The 21,807-nt window shown below is 37.2% G+C and overlaps 1 protein-coding gene and 1 long non-coding RNA gene across 3 annotated transcripts in view; one reads left to right on the forward strand and one right to left on the reverse strand.

Moving 5' to 3' along the window:
• The window catches only part of STARD13 (StAR related lipid transfer domain containing 13), a 492,634-nt gene that overhangs the window by 78,561 nt on the left and 392,266 nt on the right, over positions 1–21,807 (forward strand). The gene's annotated exons all lie outside the window — the stretch shown is intronic.
• The window catches only part of LOC139186196 (uncharacterized), a 36,086-nt gene that overhangs the window by 11,527 nt on the left and 2,752 nt on the right, over positions 1–21,807 (reverse strand). The window contains exons 2-3 of one of the 2 annotated variants that reach the window (XR_011569732.1): positions 16,971–17,071; positions 12,986–13,132 (exon numbers count right to left, since the gene is read on the reverse strand). This is a non-coding gene — a long non-coding RNA (uncharacterized lncRNA). The remainder of the gene's footprint in view (positions 1–12,985; positions 13,133–16,970; positions 17,072–21,807) is intronic. The other variant, XR_011569733.1, reaches the window with a different exon arrangement.

Genomic DNA, 21,807 nt, shown 5'->3' on the forward strand with positions numbered 1-21,807 from the left:
AGGCTCTTTAGTTCCTCTTCACTTTCTGCCATGAGGGTGGTGTCATCTGCATATCTGAGGTTATTGATATTTCTCCTGGCAACCCTGATTCCAGTTTGTGCTTCATCCAGCCCAGCATTTCTCATGATGTACTTTGCATATAAGTTAAATAAGCAGGGTGACAATATACAGCCTTGACGTACTCCTTCCCATACTCCTTTTCCTTTCCTTGACATAATGGTCCTGATTTGGAACCAGTCTGTTGTTTCATGTCCACTTCTAACTGTTCCTCCTTGACCTGCATACAGATTTCTCAGGAGGCAGGTCAGGTGGTCTGGTATTCCCATCTCTTGAGGAATTTTCCAGTTTGTTGTGATCCACACAGTCAAAGGCTTTGGCACAGTCAATAAAGCAGAAGTAGATGTTTTTCTGGAACTCTCTTGCTTTTTTGATGATCCAGCAGATGTTGGAAGTTTGATCTCTGATTTTTCTGCCTTTTCTAAATCCAGTTTGAACATCTGGAAGTTCGCAGTTCATGTACTATTGAAGCCTGGTTTGGAGAATTTTGAGCAATACTTTACTAGTGTGTGAGATAACTGCAATTGTGGAACAGTTTGAGCATTCTTTGGCATTGCCTTTCTTTGGGACTGGAATGAAAACTGACCTTTTCCAGTCCTGTGGCTACTGCTGAGTTTTCCAAATTTGCTGGCATATTGTGTGCAGCACTTTCACAGCATCATCTTTTAGGATTTGAAATAGCTCAACTGGAATTCCATTACCTCCACTAGCTTTGTTCACAGTGATGCTTCCTATGGCCCACTTGACTTAGCATTCCAGGATGTCTGGCTCTTGATTGGTGATCACACCATCATGATTATCTGGGTCGTGAAGATCTTTTTTGTATAGTTCTGTGTATTCTTGCCACCTCTTCTTAGTATCTTCTGCTTCTGTTAGGTCCATACCATTTCTGTCCTTTATTGTGCCGATATTTGCATGAAATGTTCCCTTGGTATGTCTAATTTTCTTGAAGAGATCTCTGCCCATTTTACTCTGAGCTTATTTTTCCATAGAGTAGAGGCTTTCACCATCATGACTGCCAGCGTCATGACCAAATATCCTGTAGGTGGACTTGGTTCAGTTTAGTTTGAATCCAAGGTCTGTGCTGCATACACTTGTCATACTTTATGCAAATCAGGTAATCAAGAATCAGTGTCTGTAATTAAGAAATGGAAATAATTATGCGTACTAATCAGGACTGTGATAAGGATTAATGATAAAATGTATTTGAAAGGACTTTTGTAAAATGTGAAATCCTTCAGAGATGCTGGGTGTTGCTTTTACTGAATAATAGAACTTGGAAGCTTTCAAAGTGCAGTATTGGAGAAGACTCTTGAGAGTCCCTTGGACAACAAGGAGATCAAACCAGTCCATCCTAAAGGAAATCGGTCCTGAACATTCATTGGAAGGACTGATGATGAAGCTGAAGCTCCAATCCTTTGGCCACCTGATGCAAAAAAACTGACTCACAGGAAAAAACCCTGATGCTGGGAAAGATTGAAGGCATGAGGAGAAGGGGATGACAGAGGATCAGATGGTTGGATGGTATCACCGACTCAATGGACAGGAGTCTGAGCAAGCTCTGGGAGTTGGTGATGGACAGGGAAGCCTGGCGTCTTTCAGTCCATGGGGTGGCAAAAAGTCAGACATGACTGAGCGACTGAACTGAAGTGACAACTTGAAAGAACTAATTTAAAGATCAGTACATCTAGGTGCCATCAGACTGCTAATGGTTTCAAGTTAGCTATTAAAGCATTAAAAGATAACAAAATCACTAAGAATGCTCTTTATAAATGCCTTTCAAAGAAAAAGGTTCAACAAAATTTCATCAAGCTGTGTTGAAGTTTGTTACTCTAAGGCATATTTTGTTGTTATGCAGTCATCAGGTAGTGTCCGACTCTTCACGACCCCATGAACTGCAGCACACCAGGCCTCCCTATCACTCACCATCTCCCGCAGTTTGCTCAAGTTCATGACCATTGCATCATTGATGCCATCCAACCATCTCATCCCTCTTTTCCTTTTGTCTTCAATCTTGCCCAGCATCAGGGTCTTTTCCAATGAGTCGCTGTTTACATAAGGTGGCCAAAGCATTGAAGTTTTAGCTTCAGCATCAGTCCCTCCAATGAGCATTCAGGGTTGATTTCCTGTAAGATTGACTGGTTTGATCTCCTTGCTGTCCCAGGGACTCTCAAGAGTCTTCTTCAACACCACAGTTTGAAAGCACCAGTTCTTCGCCATTCTGCCTTCTTTATGGTCCAGCTCTCACAACAGTACGTGACTACTGGAAAGACCATAGCCTTGACTATATGGACCTTTGTTGGCAAAGTGATGTCTTTGCTTTGTAACACACTGTTTAGGTTTGTCATAGTTTTCCTGCCAAGAAGCAGTCATCTTCTAATTTCATGGCTGCAGTCACCATCCCACATGATTTTAGAGCCCAAGCAAAGGAAATCCGTAACTGCCTCCACCTTTTCCCCTTCTATTTGCCATGAAGTGATGGGACCGGATGCCATGATCTTAGTTTTTTGAATGTTGAGTTTTAAGCCAGCTTTTTCACTCTCTTATTGCACCTTCATCAAGAAGCTCTTTAGTTCCTCTTTGCTTCCTCCCATTTGAGTTGTTTCATCTGAATATCTGAGGTTGTTGATATTTCTCCCAGCAATCTTGATTCCAGTTTGTGATTAGATATATAATAAAACTATTGTTCTTGCCCACCAATGTTATATACAATATGCTTTGGGAAACAGATGCCTAACAGCAGGGTTCCAGGACACTGGTGGTTAAGAGAAGGGTAAAAAGCCAGGCCAGAGGGTGTCCTAAATATAGGTATTTTCTGAATCCAGTTTCCTACGTTGAACTAATATAAAGAACAATCTACTTCAGTTATATTTAATATTCTTATAATGTAAAATTCATAGATTATCTTCTTTTACTCCAGATGTCTCAGAATACCTATTTACTTCAAAGCATGCCTAATATCTGTTGCCATAATTGCTATCAGAGACATGTAGTGACTTTCAGGAAAACCAAGGGTTTTTGCGTACATGAAGACAGACCGATTTTTCAGCCACTAGTCTTCGGGGACTTTAATAAATGTTCTGTAATTTTTATAGTGGAATAAATACTCTATTTTTTCCTAAAGTGCTCAGGAGAAAACCGACTTTAGCCTGTTGTTTTGGTGAAATAAAATTGTTATTGCTGAGTAGAATTAACTCATGTATATGTTGTTTTGTTTGCTTGCCTCAAGATAAACTGTAGGATGCATAATTATAATGTGACAGATTTACATTTGCCACATATATAAATTAATTTCATTATTTGGTATCTTTATCTTTTATAAAATAGGATTCCTCCCTTCAAAGCTTTTCCAGACTAGATGGGGAGAGAAAATTAATAAAGGTGAACCAAAATTAAGTGCAATCTATTTAACTGTGGAAATGGTTTGTAATTCCATGAAACTGAATTTATTTCATGTTAGTTCAAAAGTTAGCATCAGAATCCTTTCATCCTGTTGGTTTTCTTTTTCATATAAAAATTCTACAAGGTGTTACATATTTTTGTAGCTGTTTGATAAGTGCTACCTAAAATCTTTCTAGGCTCAGATTCCTTCAAAGTTTTTCTTTTTTTTCTTTCTGTTGTGCTACTGCAGGGCATTCTGACCATGAAGCAACAAAAACAGGCAATGGATCAAGAGGCAAAATTTTCCATTTAATTTGGTGTTATCTTAGAAAAAGAGGCTAAAGTTCCTAATTTGAATAGATACTTTGTCTACATGATTTTTATTATGGGGGCAAAAGAGGAAACTCCCTAGAAAAAATATGAAAAATAAAGAAAAATAAAATATATCTCAAAGTATTTTTGAAACTCTTAAAATACATATTATTTATTCAATAGAATAAATTGATCAGTAAGCTCCCCTTAGGACTTGTGCTCTATGCCCAATCACTCAGTCGTGTCTGACTCTTTGGGGCCCCATGGTCTGTGGCCTGCCAGGCTCCTCTGTCCATGGACTTTTCCAGGCAAGAATCCTGGAGTGGGGTGTCATTTTCTTCTCCAGGGCATCTTTCTGACCCAGGGATCAAACCCATGTCTCCTGCATCCTGTGCATTGCCAGGCAGATGCTTTACCACTAGTGCCACCTGGGAAACTCTTCTTTAGGACTTACTGTGTATATAAAGCATGGATCCAATGAAGTACTGACCTCACAGACATTCACTTAAGATTTATAAGTAAATAGGTTACCATGTACAGTATCAGATACTTCACTTGAGCATACATTTCCCAGAGAACTCTATAACCTTTATGTGAATTTAAATGTTAACACTTTTTTTATATATAGATACACATTGTACTTTATACTTTTAACTTTTATGGCTAATGAGCTGTTTCTTACATAAATGCGTTATTTAGGCTTCTCAAGGGTTGACTGGAGCTGTAGTAGTCTATTCTTGTAATTAGAACAGGAACCCCCATAACCATCACTTTTCACTATAGAGACCTAAAGGAATAAAGAACAGAAGCTACAAAGCCATGATTCTTTGTTACAATAATGTAGAAATGGGATATATGTCCTGGGTCATTTAGTACATTAAAGTTTACATTTAGAAAATAGTAGAGAAGGTATTTAGAGAAGTGGTTTATAACCCAGAGTCATTTGAAGAAGTTGCATTATATGAAAGAAAACCTAGCATCCAGAAAGATAAGCTAGGGACAACTTAAAACTGAAGATTAGGAAATTATTCTGCAGGCAAGGGAAGCAAAAATGAGATATTTCACTTTGCTTGTTTATTTGAGCAAATATACAAAAATTTATCTCTGTTTATGATGTTAAATTTAATTAATATTTCCTAGGCTGCTGACTTAAGACCCTCCAGTCATTAATCTAATAGTCCCTCTTGTTATTTTCTTTTTCAACCATCTATGCACTGGGTTTTTTACCTTCCCTGTTCTCATAAGCTCCCATGCTCTTAATTCCCAGAAGAAGAATATTTCTAGGTCTTCTTAAATTTTACCCTTCTCACAACACATAGTCACACTACAAAAGGTGAGCGGATTATTTCTGTGGCTGGCAGGCACTTGTTACAGACCACGTAACGTCTCATTTCTGGACTCCTGCATAGCATCTTTCTCTCATGAAAAGAGGGAAAGTGTATAACGTACCACTCCCTGCATTAGAATCTCTTCAAGTTTCTGTTTGAGAGTTAGTGAACTTGAACACAAAATTACTGCTGACAACAGGGGGCAAGAATGTGGTACAGTATAAACAAGGAGCATAGCCCAGGTCTCTCTGACTGGGGAGCAAGCTCAGTATCTGAGTTGTGTAACTAATAAATAATACAAAATATGCAGAAAGATACAAGCACTATAGGCAGCTACCACACTTAATTTTTAACTACCAATACATTGGAAATTTTGTTCATTCTCAAAAGCAAAATAACCCTAAAATAAGTTGAATTTGTGATAAAGATTTTAGGGGTTGAAAGAATTTGGTTCATTTTGTGAAGAGTTTCTCACCTGGGTAATTGTGATGGGATGTAATGTGAATTTTAATTGCCAAGCTAACCAAAAATGAAGGTAATTCTACTTGTCATTCCTTAATTCATAATCCTCATCAGAATGGAATCTGAGCTCTTCAGAGAGAAGCAGATGTCTTCCCTTATGTATCTATTAAATGCCCAGAAACTTTAAAAAGTGCACAGAAGGAGCTATCAGACATCAGACTAGAAATTCTGCCAATCTGTGGGGACTGGAACCTCCACCAAAGGATTCCTCCTTAGAGATACCAAGAGCAAGGTGCAGTGCAATGCCTCCAAATCTCTGGACGCCTGGGGGAACATCATGAATGATGTTAAGAAGCATCATCTAATGGGAGCACATCATTTACTACCACAGGAACAGTAGAAGACAGTATTTATATATCCTCCCTTGAGCCATGTCTCTCTAAACATCTTTCAGTTAAAGCTTCAAAGAAAATTCCAAAACAAATCCTGAACAAAACCCAGCATGATGGTTTTTGTTTTTTCCCAACCATGGCTTTATAACCCTTGCTTTTAATGGAGGACTCAATATGTGTGAGGTAACAGATCTTGAAAGTGCGAGAGGAGGAATAGCTGGGATTATGTTTTCCCACAGCTGCCCCTCTATGAAACTCTTTCATAGGAATCTAAGTCAGGAGCATTCCCTTAAATTAAGTCAACAGCCTACGGTCTAATAAGTAAGAAAGATATGCATCATGAAGAGATTTCAGTAAACATTTTGGAAACAAATTAGATAAGGGCAAAAATGAAGAAAAAGTAATCCATTTAGTGATGAGTTGTTACATAATTACATAGGTATGCTTCTTATAAATGTTTGAAGTATGGCTCCTCTACATTCCCTTTTAATACATTGTAATACTCTAGTTCAGAAAAGTGGGGGAGAGGTCATTAGCATGCTTTTATATGGAGATAAAATTGGTAACATTAACTATAAGTTTAAATCATCTATTGACACCTTGATACAATCCAAAATTTTGCTTATTTTGTGCCAAGATGAATGGTATTACCATCTAATTGATAGAAAAATCATATCCTCAAATAATGTAACATGTGCTTGAGAATGGGTAGCTGGATTTTAGAAACTGTCACTTCCTATCCCATACTCTTTCACTAATCTCTTTACTGATGCACCTAGAGGGAGGCCTAGCTTAAAGAGCCAATAAAACAGAATATTCTTTACTTTAAACTTGTGGTTAGAAAAAACCAGCCACATGCTTTTTTTTCTTTGGATAGCAAAATTTTAACATAAGAAGAGTAACTCTATTTATTTTATCTGTATTCTAATCTCTTAAATCAAAAGGAAAATTAATATCTCTGCCTCAAAGTTTAGTTGATAATTTATTCTGTTCCCATTTTATCATAACCAAATACAGGACAAAAAATAGTTGGTATATGCATACTGTATATTATAGTTTGAAAGTCAAATAATATAAATCCATTAAATTTTAAATTTGTGATGAAATACTTGCTGTAATTATCATTTCCTGACTGATGCAGGCTTTTTTTTAAATCTTCCTCTTCTAATTGAGATGTTACCTTTATATGCTGAAATAGCCTTCTATTGACTTTCTCATTTAATGCCACTTTCCTCTAACTTCATGACTTAATCATCATGTAAAGGTATTAAATCCTCAAAATGTCTTCCTATTTTTAAATATAAGCTCTTCTTTATTCATAAATAATTTACCTGATCAGCCCAGACAGGGGATTCAGGGAAGGCTTCCTGGAAATGGTGTTTTTCTTATGAATTTGCATAAGCTCATGTCATGACATTTATATATATATTTACGGTCATTGGAAGGACTGATGCTGAAGCCGAAACGCCAATACTTTGACCACTTCATGTGAAGAACTGACTCACTGGAAAAGACCCTGATGCTGGGAAAGACTGAAGGCAGGAGGAGAAGGGGACAACAGAGGATGAGATGGTTGGATGGCATCACCGACTCGATGGACATGAATTTGAGTAAACTCCTGGAGTTGGTGATGGATAGGAAGGCCTGGTGTGCTGCACTCCATGGGGTTGCCAAGAGTTGGACACAACTGAGAGACTGAACTGAACTGAACAGTCATATTTAGGGCTTCCCAGGTGGTACTAGTACTAAAGGATCCACCTGCCAATGCAGGAGATGCAAGAGACGTGGGTTCGATCCCAGGGTCTGAAAGATCCTCTGAAGGAGGAAATGGCAATCCATTCCAGTATTCTTGCCTGGACAATCCCATGGACAGAGGCACCTGGTGAGACACAGTCCATGGGGTTGCAAAGAATTGAACAAGACTGACGCAACTTAGCACACATGGTCATATTTAATATTGTCAAACTGTTCTTCAAAGTATTTGACCATTTTACACTTTTACCAGTGAGATATGAATGGGAAGCAGCATATTGCTCTTCTTGCTTTTTGATAAAGAATAACATTGATATAACATCATATACAAGATTATTCACTATATTTAAGTCAATCATTTAATACACCATGTATATAACTTAATATTCTCCCCACCTTCAATATGTAAAATTTCTAGATCTAATGCTAAATAAGCTTCTTTTTAAAATAATGTAAAACAGATTTGCATGCACAACAATGAAGATTAGGATCTGAGATGAAAAGGCAAGCATGCTTCTGTCAAACAGAGAAGATCAAGATTTGTAAGTAACTGACTTTGGGACCTGCTGGGTGGGAAGACCTGCTGTGTTACCTTCAGATACTGTCTCTTTACCTGACACATTGGATGCTTCAGCAGCCTTTTTGGGTTGTCCACCCTGGGCTGCTTTTTCTAAGTCCTTTAGATAGTTAAGCTAGTATTACTGATAGCTTATGTTCCTGATCTGTTCACCCAGGAGCTTTTTCATGAAGCATGAGTTTTTGTTTTTTTCTTTTATTCTTAGAAGCCGAGGTTCTTAGGTCTTTCAGGAGCTTTCTGATATATTCAACAACTCAAGAAACTAACTCTTACTCAATTATTAGTGCCTGGTGCTGTTTACACTCAGTTAAACCAGAATGGCTAGTTTACCAAAAGGGAAGTTCCCATATTCATTTTCTCTTACCCAGTTACAATTGTGATTTCTATTAACACAGTAATGGTTATTGGTAGTTAAAAAATGATAAGGTAGATATATAGGAAAACTCAATTCCTTAGCTTAATAAGTCATTAGAATCATTCTGTCCAAAAGTAAAGCTCAAATATATTTCTTCTTCAGTTTATTCTGAATTTTATACAGACATATATGAAAGTATACTTTGGCCACCTCATGCGAAGAGTTGACTCATTGGAAAAGACTCTGATGCTGGGAGGGATTGGGGGCAGGAGAAGGGGACGCCAGAGGATGAGATGGCTGGATGGCATCACTGACTCGATGGACGTGAGTCTCAGTGAACTCTGGGAGTTGGTGATTGACAGGGAGACCTGGTGTGCTGCGATTCATGGGGTCGCAAAGAGTCGGACACGACTGAGTGACTGATCTGATCTGATCTGATATGAAAGCAACCATACAGTAATTAGGGAACAACTGATCATCACTAGCTGGATAAACACACACACACATATACATACATATGTATATGTGTGTGTGTGTATATATATATATATATTAATGAATATTTTTGAAATATGTTAACAAATCTCCCTTGGATAAATATATAGCTACATGAAAATTCTATAAATTATGTCCAGGCCTTACAAATATACTAAACAGAAGGGGATGACAGAGTATGAGATGGTTGGATGGCAACACCGACTCGATGGACATGAGTTTGAGCAAGCTTCGGGAATTGGTGATGGACAGGGAATCCTGGCATGCTGCAGTCCATGGGGTCACAAAGAGTTGGACACAATTGAGCGACCGAACTGATAGATTTAATGTATTCACTCTTTAATCTCCCCATTCATATGCTGGGACTTTCTGATATATTCAACAACCCAAGAAACTAATTCTTACTCAATCATTTAGTGCCTGCTGCTGGATAGCAGCCCTGTTCAGACAGGGGACACCACACCAAAACTAGACTGGATAACAAGTAAAATTAGTTGATAGCTGACCTCTGGTATATAGTATTTCTATTAAATGCTTGCTATCCCTAGGAAATATTTAAGAAAAGCTTCAAAGCTCTTTTTTTTTCTAGAGTTTTATTACAAATAATTGTCCCAGAAGTGCGCTAATCACCTTACAGAACTTTACAAAAGTCATTTGGCCCCAGTGAGCTACATGGTAGTTTACCTATCACTGCTACCAAATCAGGCCCTCACTCAACACTGGCATTTCTAAAGTTCATCCAAGGTTTTTCATACCTATTTACTACCCTCTCTGCAAGCCCAAAATTCCTCTCTGTCTTTATGATGATTTACTATAAGTATGAAAGCAAGATGGCAGGAGTCCCCATAAAAACACACATCATGATAAAAGATTCCATACTGCAAAGAGACTGGGAACAACTATTCAGGAATAACACCTCTAAGTTAATAATGTCTGTTCAACAAAGTTGCTTTAGTTTCCCAAGCATTTTCTCCCTAACACCTTAAGCTTTAAAGTATCTCAAATATTCATTTAAGTGATGGTAAAATCAGAAAATTCCTAAATAACAATATCTTTAAAAATAATCTCATTTCCTAAAGAAATGCAAGCTCATAAACACATTTTAATATCTTATTAACAGTTAGTGATGCATGGCCCTATACACAGACTTCTAAGCGAAGCATCAGCAATTTTAAGAGAAAAGGGACTCCCAGCATGAAATGTGCACAGAGCATTTGACACAGCTATTCTGACACTGGGGATGTTTTGACCCTGTGTTAGTAAGTATAAATATTTCAGTCAGAAGTATGTTGATTTTGATGAAAAAATATGTCAGAGCAAATTTTGTTAAGCTAGTTTAGCCAACAGATCAATTCTCTACACAATGCAATTGAGCCATTTTCACTTTTGTCTTTTTTCATTTCAATTTTTCTGGAATGATCTATTGCTATCACTTTTCTATATAAATTAAATGAAGATCTGATTCCTGGATTTGTCCATATTAAGTTTTATCAATTATAGCTTGGTCATTTTCCCCTTTGACCACTATTTCTATGAAATCCCATATTGTTTAAGTATTACCAAGCTTTAATTCTCCTGTTGATTTATAGTCTCTAGCTGATTCCACCTCATGAAGTTTTACCTACTGTCACTTAAGTTATATTTTGCCACAGTTCAGTTCAGCCGCTCAGTCATGTCTGACTCTGTGACCCCATGGACTGCAGCACACCAGGCTTTCCTGTCCATCACCAACTCCCAGAGCTTGCTTAAACTCATGTCCATTGAGTTGGTGATTCCATCCAACCATCTCATCCTCTGTTGTTCCCTTCTCCTCCCGCCTTCAATCTTTCCCAGCATCAGGGTCTTCCCATGAGGTGGCCAAAGTATTGGAGTTTCAGCTTTAGCATCAGTCCTTCCAATGAATATTCAGGACTAATTTTCTTTAGGAGTGTCTGGTTGGATCTCCTTGCAGTCCAAGGGACTCTCAAGAGTCTTCTCCAACACCACAGTTCAAAAGCGTCAGTTCTTCGGAGCTCAGCTTTCTTTATAGTCCAATTCTCACATTCATTCATGACTACTGGAAAAACCATAGCTTTGACTAGATGGACCTTTGTTGGCACAAACTAACATCTCTTCTTTTTAATATGCTGTCTAGGTTGGTCATAACTTATCTTCCAAGGAGCAAACATCTTTTAATTTCATGGCTGCAGTCACCATCTGCAGTGATTTTGGAGCCCAAAAAAATAAAGCCTCTCATTGCTTCCATTGTTTCCCCATCTATTTGCCATGAAGTGATGGAACCAGATGCCATGATCTTAGTTTTCTGAATACTGAGTTTTAAGCCAGCTTTTTCAATCTCCTCTTTTACTTTCATCAAGAGGCTCTTTAGTTTCTTCACTTTCTGCCATGAGGGTGGTGTCATCTGCATATCTGAGGTTATTGATATTTCTCCTGGCAACCTTGATTCCAGCTTGTGCTTCATCCAGCCCAGCATTTCTCATGATGTACTCCACATAGAAGTTAATAAGCAGGTGACAATATACAGCCCTGACGTACGCCTTTCCCAATTTGGAACCAGTCTGTTGTTTCATGTCCACTTCTAACTGTTCCTCCTTGACCTGCACACAGATTTCTCAGGAGGCAGGTCAGGTGGTCTGGTATTCCCATCTCTTGAGGATTTTCTACAGTTTGTTGTGATCCACACAGTCAAAGGCTTTGGCCTAGTCAATAAAGCAGAAGTAGATGTTTTTTTGGAACTCTCTTGCTTTTTTGATGATCCAGCGGATGTTGGAAATTTGATCTCTGATTCTTCTGCCTTTTCTAAATCCAGTTTGAACATCTGGAAGTTCATAGTTCACATACTATTGAAGCCTGGTTTGGAGAATTTTGAGCAATACTTTACTAGTGTGTGAGATAACTGCAATTGTGGAACAGTTTGCGCATTCTTTGGCATTGCCTTTCTTTGGGACTGGAATGAAAACTGACCTTTTCCAGTCCTGTGGCTACTGCTGAGTTTTCCAAATTTGCTGGCATATTGTGTGCAGCACTTTCACAGCATCATCCTTTAGGATTCCAAATAGCTCAACTGGAATTCCATTACCTCCACTAGCTTTATTCATAGTGATGCTTCCTAAGGCCCACTTGACTTTGCATTCCAGGATGTCTGGCTCTACGTGAGTTATCACACCATTGTGGTAATCTGAGTCACAAACATCTTTTTTGTATAGTATTTTGCCACAGTTTATTATTTACACTGCACGTGATTTTCCCTGGGTCACTAATCGTGGTTTTCACAAAGATGTCCTCAGTTTTCACTGTGCTCTCCAGTTACATTTTAGCCATTTTCAATCTTATTTTGTGTTTATTATTCTTACCAGAATATTTGTTAGAGGAGTTTTATTTAAAAGTCTTCGTATTTATTTCTTGGAGCAAAAAATATTACTGGCTGTTGTAGGTAGCAGGCAGGGTGTAAGCATTCTGCTTCAGCAATAAATCTTTAAATGATGACCAAGTGAAGCTTAAATAGTTTGTGAAAAGCTGATCAGTGCAGTAAAGCACAAGAAATGCACTGTGGAAATACTGGAAGGGCACTCAATGGCTTACTTCAGATGTAGAAGAATAAGAAATTACTGAACCATCAAATTAGACAACTGAGAAGAAGCTGAAAACTTAAAACAAAATACAAAATTATTTAGTGTACACGCTAGAACCTATATAATATGGTAAGTGACTGCAGGCCTTCTATAAGGTACAGGAGATGAGAAACAGACTGTGGATGGATGGAATTTCAGATACTGCAAGGATTGCCTAGTAACAGGTAGTACCTGAGGGCAGTGCCCCTTTTAGTGCCTAATTGTATTAATGATGTCCAGTTGGGAAACTAGGTGTCACTGACCTGGCAAATTTCTCACTTCTCCCGGGTTACTTTGACTAATAATTCTCATGAGACATGGGGGTTCTGGCACTCTTCACCATGCCGTTGATAATATGAGCTTCCACAGCTCTCCTTTGCAGGTTCCACAGAAATGAAAGTGAGAGCAGCCTTAAAACAAAGGATAGAATGTTGATCAGAAAATGAAGTGCTATGATTATACTGAAAGGGGAAAATCTTTTCTTATATAGGTCTTCAGAAATAACAGAAACTGTGCTAGTGGCTTAACCTGTACTACAATCTCTTTTACTTAGTCCCTATCTAGGCAGTTAATGAGGAGTTGTAAGAATTGTGGTACATTCTATAATAGACATAGGGACAAGTGCTTTAAGAGCACAAAGGAGAAAGTAATTTATTGCACATGGCAAAGCCTTCCCAAGAAATGGCATTGATTTGGGTCTTGAAGGATGAATAACTAAGAAGGTTATTATTAGAGAAGGAAAGAGAAGGGAACAGCTAGGGTGTCTTGAATTAAATCCCTGGCTGTGAGTTGCCAATAATGATGTCTATCAATTATATAATTCTTTGATTTGCTTTTGAGGCAGATCTTGGGTTGAGTGAGAATCTGCAGGTGCCTATAGGCAATTGACGGTCTCATGTGCTCTCCATCCCCAGGTTAGGAGGTTCAGGTCATTGATCACAGTGGTATGCAAAGATTCCAGAATCCATGGGTAATTTGCTTTCTTTAAATTTTACTGGTGTAGCCCTCTATTTAACATCACCAAATAGATTACCTACTTCATCAAAATACACCTTTTAAAAATCTTTTAACTTGACCAAAAGCAACAAAGCTGTTAAAAAAAAAGTGGGGGGAAAAAATCTTAGCAGTATTTTACCCTGTTCATTTTTAACAGCTTCTGCAACACTTATGCTCAGTGTGATTCTTGGTTACAAGGATTTCCTTGGTTGTTTTTGTCTTCTCAACTTCCAACTATTATGCTAGGAAATCCTCTAAAATGTATACAATTTTACTTATAATTATTGATATTTTTAATCATATAGTATATTTGCAAAACATGATTTCATTTTTTTAATGAGTCAACTGACCTAAATTTATCCTTTTACCCATAAAAGTAACATTGTTTTGCTATATACATAGTTCATTTATTTTAACAAATATATAGTGATAGCTTTTTAGGACTCCAGAATGAATAAGACAGGATGCCTGAACTCTGGAGAATTAGAGGTACACATTTTATTAATTAGGTGTACTTTTCCTAATTATTGAGCATGAGAAGTTAAAAGTATATACCATATAATTTCAGAAGAAAAAAGAGATTTATTGTTTTTTTGTGGAGAATCCAGAAAGATATCATGGAGGAAGTGCCATATGGCCTGTGCTTAAGTGTTGACAATGAACACATGGGAATGGAAAAAGGTTGTTCTAGGGAAAGAGAATAATAAATAAGGCCATATATGCTAAAAGGTATATGTAGCCACACTGAAGAATAAACAAAGGTGTGAGTCACCTGGGGGCATGGTTATTAAGAAAATCACTGATGACAGAACTTTCTCAGTTAAAAAAAAAAACAATCCCATAGGAAACAGCTGAAATAAATATGAAGATTTGACTTTCTAAATTTGGACATAGTTCTTAAAAAAATCACCACTAACGTACATTAATCCCAAAATTTACACTGGCTCTAGATCTCATAGCTAAAACGTAACAAGGAAACGAGGTTTGGAACCAAACAGCATTCAAGAATATAACTCATCTATTATTCTCAGATAGCAGTGGAAATGTTATCTCCACTGTTACCGTCACATATTTATGAATTAAAAAAGAAAACAACAACAAAACCTGAAGTGAGATATTAAGCTGCTAAAGTTGAAAAAGACAACCAATTTTTTCAGGCTGACTGAGAAAACCAAAGGCCAGAATGTGTTACTCTTCAATTTGCGGCTGTAGTTTCAGCAGAAAAAAATGACAGAGCATTAGTCACATTATGTAGTACAATAATGGCCCTGGGGTGGGGTAATTATCAAATAATGACACCTTTGAAACTGTTTGACTAATGCTGTAAATTATTTCTGTATTATACGAAAAGCATTATCATATGATTTTTTGATGACTTTGGATTACAAGGGATTAGCTAGCACCACTGAAAAGCAACTCATTTAGGAGAATTTAAAATGAAGAGCAGTCTGAAGTTTTCATGGCTATTAATTAAACTTGATACACTGGAAGAGGCAATCAAGACTTTCAGTCAGGTACGCCAGCACAGACCTCTGAAGTCCAATTTGTAATACACATCTAAAGTCATTCACAAAGACATTTTAAAAATAGAAAAAATGCAATGGAGGAAAAGAGGCATTTCTAAGAATTGAAATTTAAAAATAACAAAAAAGAATATCTCTGGCAGTAATCACAAGGACTACATACACAGTTTCAAAGGAAAAACACCTTCTATTTGGGTGCAAACAGTTGTAGAACAAACAAAAGAACTCAGTAAATAATTTTTTATCAGTGTGTCAAAAAAAATGTTCAGGTTTTTTGCAAAGGCTTTTGTGGCTCAGCTCGTAAAGAATCCGCCTGCAATGTGGGAGACCTGGGTTTGATCCCTGGGTTGGGAAGATCCCCTGGAGAAGGGACAGGCTACCCACTCCAGTATTCTGGCCTGGAGAATTCCATGGACTGTATAGTCCATGGGGTCACAAAGAGTCGGACAGGACTGAGTGACTTTAACTTTCACTTTGAACTCTAAATTCTATAGATCAGTTTTTTCTTTTTTAATTTAAATTAACAACATTCAGGATTTAATCTTTGTGCAAAGCTAACGTCTATCTGTCAGAAATCCGACAGCCCCCAACACACACAAATAAATCCTTCCAAGTTTATCTGGATTAATAACTTTACAAACCTATGAACTTCTATAGCAAACTCAAAGAAGAAACTGAAAAAGGTTAAGGAGGTAAGAAGGTAACACAAAGACAAGATTCTTAAGCATTTTTTAATGCAGTGGCATCAACAGTGGCCTTGGAGAGAAATAAAACTTTTCTAAAGCTTATTGATGCCTGCACTGAAGGCACTGAGAAAAATATGCCATCCATACAAAGAATGCAAGCCTGTGGAACTATTATCAACAGACTGCAAAAGAGAGACGGAAAGAACTCAAACCAAACACAAGATTGCTTTAAACTGTGTGGGGCTTTATTTGAAGGACTCTGATTTGGTATTCCCAAATCTTTTCATTCTAACCAAAGCATAAAAATATAAAGCTAAAACTTACCTTATAATATTACCGATTCTGAAATACATATGTATCAATATTTAAGACAAGTAATCAGGGATTTTAAGAATTTTTCAATGGTGGATAGCTTGTGTACACAAAATGATTCTTTACTTACATACTCTCTAAAGGGGTTGGTTCTCTCTGGGTTGTTGCTGCCAAGATTTGTTCAGTTTCACCTGGCAACAATTTTAATGATGCCTGAAAGGACCCCTTTCTTGTGGTCCAATATTCCCAAGTTATTATGTTCAGTTCTCCCACATTTTCAGGTGGCATTTCCCATTTTTTTCAGTCAACTAGATTCCGTGGAAAAAACAAACCAACCCAGGCCTTTCTTCTTTTGAAGGCTAATCCTTTTCCCTTTAAAAAAATTTCCTCTGTTTCCCTAAAATATTATGCTTTGAAACAGTCTATAGAGAGACTGTTTTGACATTTTTAAAGATAAATTTGAATTTAAGTTTGTAAACCAAGGTAAAGTTCTGTTAGAGAAAAAATTTATATATAAAATACTTTCAAAAATGTTACATTATGATGCAGTTGAGTAGACAGGTAAATAAATATATACCAACTCAGGATATTACCTACAATGTGAGTGACTGTCTTATTAATAGTTTATATCAAGCTCTCAGAACATGAAAATAATGCCCACATGTAACTCAGGCTTACAGAATAAAATACAATAGACTGGGTGGTTTAAACAATAGACATGAATTTCTCACAGTTCTGGACGCTGGAAGTCCAAGATCAAGGCACCAGCAGCTTTGGTTCTTGGTGAGGGCTCTCTTCCACGTTCATAAAAGGTTGTCTTCTTCCTGTGTCCCTATATGGCAGAGAGAAGAGGCTCTGGTGTCTCTTCATCTTCTTTTACGTGCGCTAATACCATTATGGGGACTCCACCATCATGACCTCATCTAAACCTAATTACCTCCCAAAGGCCTCACCACCTAACACTCACACTGGGTGTTAGTGCTTCAACTTATGATTTCAGGGAGAACACATTTAGTCCATAATACCAATTACATGATATTTTGAAGTACCTTAACTCCTCTATTCTCTGATCAGGCTTCCCTGGTGGCTCAGACAGTAAAGCGTCTGCCTACAATGCAGGAGACCTGGGTTCGATCCCTGGGTTGGGAAGATCCTTTGGAGAAGGAAATGACAACCCACTCCAGTACTCTTGCCTGGAAAATCCCATGGATGGAGGAGCCTGGTACGCTACAGTCTATGGGGTCGCAAAGAGTTGGACACGACTGAGTGACTTCACTAGCTTTACTGTATTCCAATTGTACTCAAATCCTGCCAAAGCTAAGGTGTATCTGAATGTCATGTTTTGTGCTTAAATGAGATTTCTTTTAGCTGAAAAATGTAGGTGCTCTTTTGGGGAAATAAGACATAACAATATAAAGAACCTTCCCAAAGCATCCCATTTTGAGTTTCCAATAAAGAACGTAACAGCAGTTCAAAAAAATATTTACAGAGCACCCAGTATATAGTAGACACAAGCCCAGTACTAAGGATTACAAAGATGAATGAGACAATGACCATGCTGAAGAAAGTATCAGATCAGATCAGTCACTCAGTCGTGTCCAACTCTTTGCGATCCCATGAATCACAGCACGCCAGGCCTCCCTGTCCATCACCAACTCCCGGAGTTCACTCAGACTCACGTCCATCGAGTCAGTGATGCCATCCAGCCATCTCATCCTCTGTCGTCCCCTTCTCCTCTTGCCCTCAGTCCCTCCCAGCATCAGAGTCTTTTCCAATGAGTCAACTCTTCACATGAGGTGGCCAAAGTACTGGAGTTTCAGCTTCAGCATCCTTCCTTTCAAAGAAATCCCAGGGCTCATCTCCTTTAGAATGGACTGGTTGGATCTCCTTGCAGTCCAAGGGACTCTCAAGAGTCTTCTCCAACACCACAGTTCAGAAGCATGAATTCTTCGGCGCTCAGCCTTCTTCACGGTCCAACTCTCACCTCCATACATGACCACAGGAAAAACCATAGCCTTGACTAGACAGACCTTTGTTGGCAAAGTAATGTCTCTGCTTTTGAATATGCTATCTAGGTTGGTCATAACTTTCCTTCTAAGGAGTAAGCGTCTTTTAATTTCATGGCTGCAGTCACCATTTGCAGTGATTTTGGAGCCCAAAAAATAAAGTCTGACACTGTTTCCACTGTTTCCCCATCTATTTCCCATGAAGTGATGGGACTGGATGCCATCACTTCATCAAGTATATCATCAAGAAGTACACCTAATAATAAAATAGTAAATCTTATGAAAAATTTAAATTCATAAGCTTCAAAAAAGCAAGAAACCATTTCCCTGAATAAGCTCTTCATAAAACTAATGGCTACAGGTCTCAAAACATTTTTGAGGAATATTATGTGAAATTTCAAAAGGAGATTTTTTTCCCGCCTAGATTTGTGGAGAATTACTGTGCTACTTGGAAATAATCATTTCTTGGAAATAATCACAAGTCAGTAAAATGCCTAAAGTCAAGTCTGAATTTTAAAGTATCAAGTTCAGTTTATTTAAAGTTCTAAAAGAGCAACATAGTATCCTATTTTATACACTTGTATCTATGGCTAAAGGAGCAACATTAGGATTTGTTTACACAAGATATCTTATCTCATGTTAACTTATATACTCAATGGTGCCCTACAGACCTGAATGAGAGGCAGGATGATTTCATCTAGCTGGGTGTTGCTTTGATAAGTGTGTTTCTCTTTTCACATGATCAATTACCAAATGTCTACTTCAAGTAAGAAGTAGGACTCTAAATATCTAACTCATTACCAAGGAATATAATGTAAGCATGTGGAAGTTGACAGACCCATAAACCCAGAATATTTAAAAATTTTTTATAAGAAATTTTCCTAATGGGAACAAAAAAGTGAGAAATAAAAGTACAGAAAGAAAAAGATAAGGGAGGCAGGAAGGGGATGAATAAACATTGACAGCATCCTTTACGAATACCTAACCATTATTATTCCACAAGAACAACAAAGAATCTTGATTTTACAACTTCCATTTCTTTATGAATTTCTCTATCAGAAATCTTATATACTGAAAGCCCATTATATTGTGCAGAATGCCAGTCTTAACTGCAAATATATGACAATATTAACCTTCATTTGTTACTACTTTTGATGGTTCTTCCTTCCCTAGTTAAGAAGCCTGTGTCTGGCAAAGTTCCACAGCCACAGTTGTGTCATGTACATTTCTGAGGAAGAAACATGGTTATCTCCAAATGTGGGTCTTCAGAAATAAGTCAGACTATAAAAATGAACCTAATATTAACTAAAGATGGAGTATCACAGTCAACAAAACCCTTTACCTGAATTCTGATATTAAGACCTAATATCTTTCTCTCAAGTTTTTAAGTGAAGATATCTGTGAAGTAAGGAGAGGATCAGTTTTGCCCAGAGTCACTTAGTTAATAAATAGCAGCAAGGGCATGTTCTCCCAACAGGCATCATTAACCATCTTCAGTAAGTCATTTCAACTTCCAAGTTAAACTAGCATATCTTCTGTTAATAATACTTTCTCTCACCCACTACATTCCTATTACATTCTCTTGAATTTGCAGGACATTTCAATGTAAAACTGGTGAGAGCACAATTCCCTATGTATCCCACTTTTAAAGGGAATGACAGTATTTTACTTTTAAATAAGGTTAAACGGGTGTTGGTTTGAAATAGACATCCTAACATATGAAGGAATTAGCCTTCTAAGTTATGCTTTTGGAAAAATATTTAAGAATTAAGTACAGAATTTTCCCAAATGACTTTTGTAAACACAATGAATAAAATTATACAGGATTTTCTTATTTTACCTATTGATACAATGTGATACCAATACATTCCTTGATACTGAAACATCTTTATTAGCTTCTGCTGCAGTAACCAGAACAAACAAACAAACCACATGTTATATTAAGGCAGTGGACTGCAAGCTCTGTTACAGCCTGCAGGTTGACTGGAGGTTGCTCCACTCTCTTCTCCCTGTGTTCAGGCTGAAGGAGCAAGAGTAATCATAGCAGAGGGGGTAATACAGAGAGACTGAGTGAATCATGCAACTGTTCTTAATGCTTGTGCTTGAAAATGGCTAATCTGACAACCATTCAGATTCCACTGGCCAAAGCAAGTCACATGGTCAAGCACAGCATCAATGAGGCATAGAAATAAACTCCTTCAACAGTGTGGGGAACGGAGAATGAATATTTGTGAAAAGTAATACAAACTGTCATACTTATAGTCAAAGAACAGACCCTTTCAGGCCATGGTAAATTATTCTTTTAATAAACTATGTGCTATTACACATATGCATAATCATAAGTAAGAGTGGGTATGTATTTTTCATGCTTTTTTCTCAAGGATTTAGTAGGCTGATTTTATTTGCTTAGTAAAATGAAATGGGGAGGGAGGTTCAAGAGGAAGGGGACATATGTATAATCTGCTATGGCTGATTCATGTTGATGCTTGACAGAAAAAAAAAAAAAATCCTGCAAAGCAATTATCTTTCAATTAAAATTTTTTTTAAGTAAAAAAATGAAATGGGTAGCTTTCTATATTTTCTTTATATTCTATATGTGGTTTTACTTATTTCTCTTAAGGATAAAAGATTTCATCAGTACTACCTAGAATTGGATCCTTTGCTGGGGGAAGTAATTACTGGATAACTTTAAAAAATATTTTCATGCTATTGGTAGAATACCATTAGATTTTTAAGTAGTTTTTTATTTTCCTAGAAATCATCCACTTCATGATTTTCAAATTTGATAGCGATAAATTATATGTACACATTTAACATGTTTTCTACATGTTATAACTCCTCCATCACTTCTACTCTTAATGGGATGTTCCACATTTACTATTTTGTGGTTTCTTTACCTTTTCCTCCCCATTTTCTAACACTTTTACTATTATTGCTTTTATCTTTACTGTAGTCTTCCTTTTGATTTCTCCTTTTCCACTTTCTAAATTATTTAATAAAAGTCTTGCTCATAGAATAAAAAAAATCTAGCCAGAATATTTTTAGAGCAGCATTACATAATTCCATTAAAATGAAAACTCAGTGAGAGCTGTATTTCTACCCCTTTGTTCACTAATAATCCTCAAGCGTCTAGCACAGTATCTTCTTCACACAGAGGAGTTTCATAGTATTCATTCAGAGAAATCTGTTTCTGTAGTCTTTGTTTCCTTTTACACACTATGGTTATTTCTTAATTCCAAGAAGCTTGAATTTTTGTTTAAACTTTCAATATCTTATCTAATTCTGTGGTTCTCAGATTTTGACACCCATCAGGCTAGCTTGAAGAACTTAGGAAAAAAACACTGATTTTTACATTTTAAAACTTGGGCTCTCCCCTCAGTTTCTGATTCATTAGGGTCGAGATTTGGCTCTAGAATTTATATTTCTAATAAATTCCCAAGTGATGCTGAAGTCATGCTGGGATCCACATTTTGAGATTTACTGGCTATTTCATTGTATGAAAATGTTGGTTCTTCTTTGGAAAATTTGAGTTAGCTATCATTTTAACTATGTTTTTAAAACC

Source organism: Bos indicus, chromosome 12 (genome assembly GCF_029378745.1).
Source record: "Bos indicus isolate NIAB-ARS_2022 breed Sahiwal x Tharparkar chromosome 12, NIAB-ARS_B.indTharparkar_mat_pri_1.0, whole genome shotgun sequence".
Taxonomy (NCBI): Eukaryota; Metazoa; Chordata; class Mammalia; order Artiodactyla; family Bovidae; genus Bos; species Bos indicus.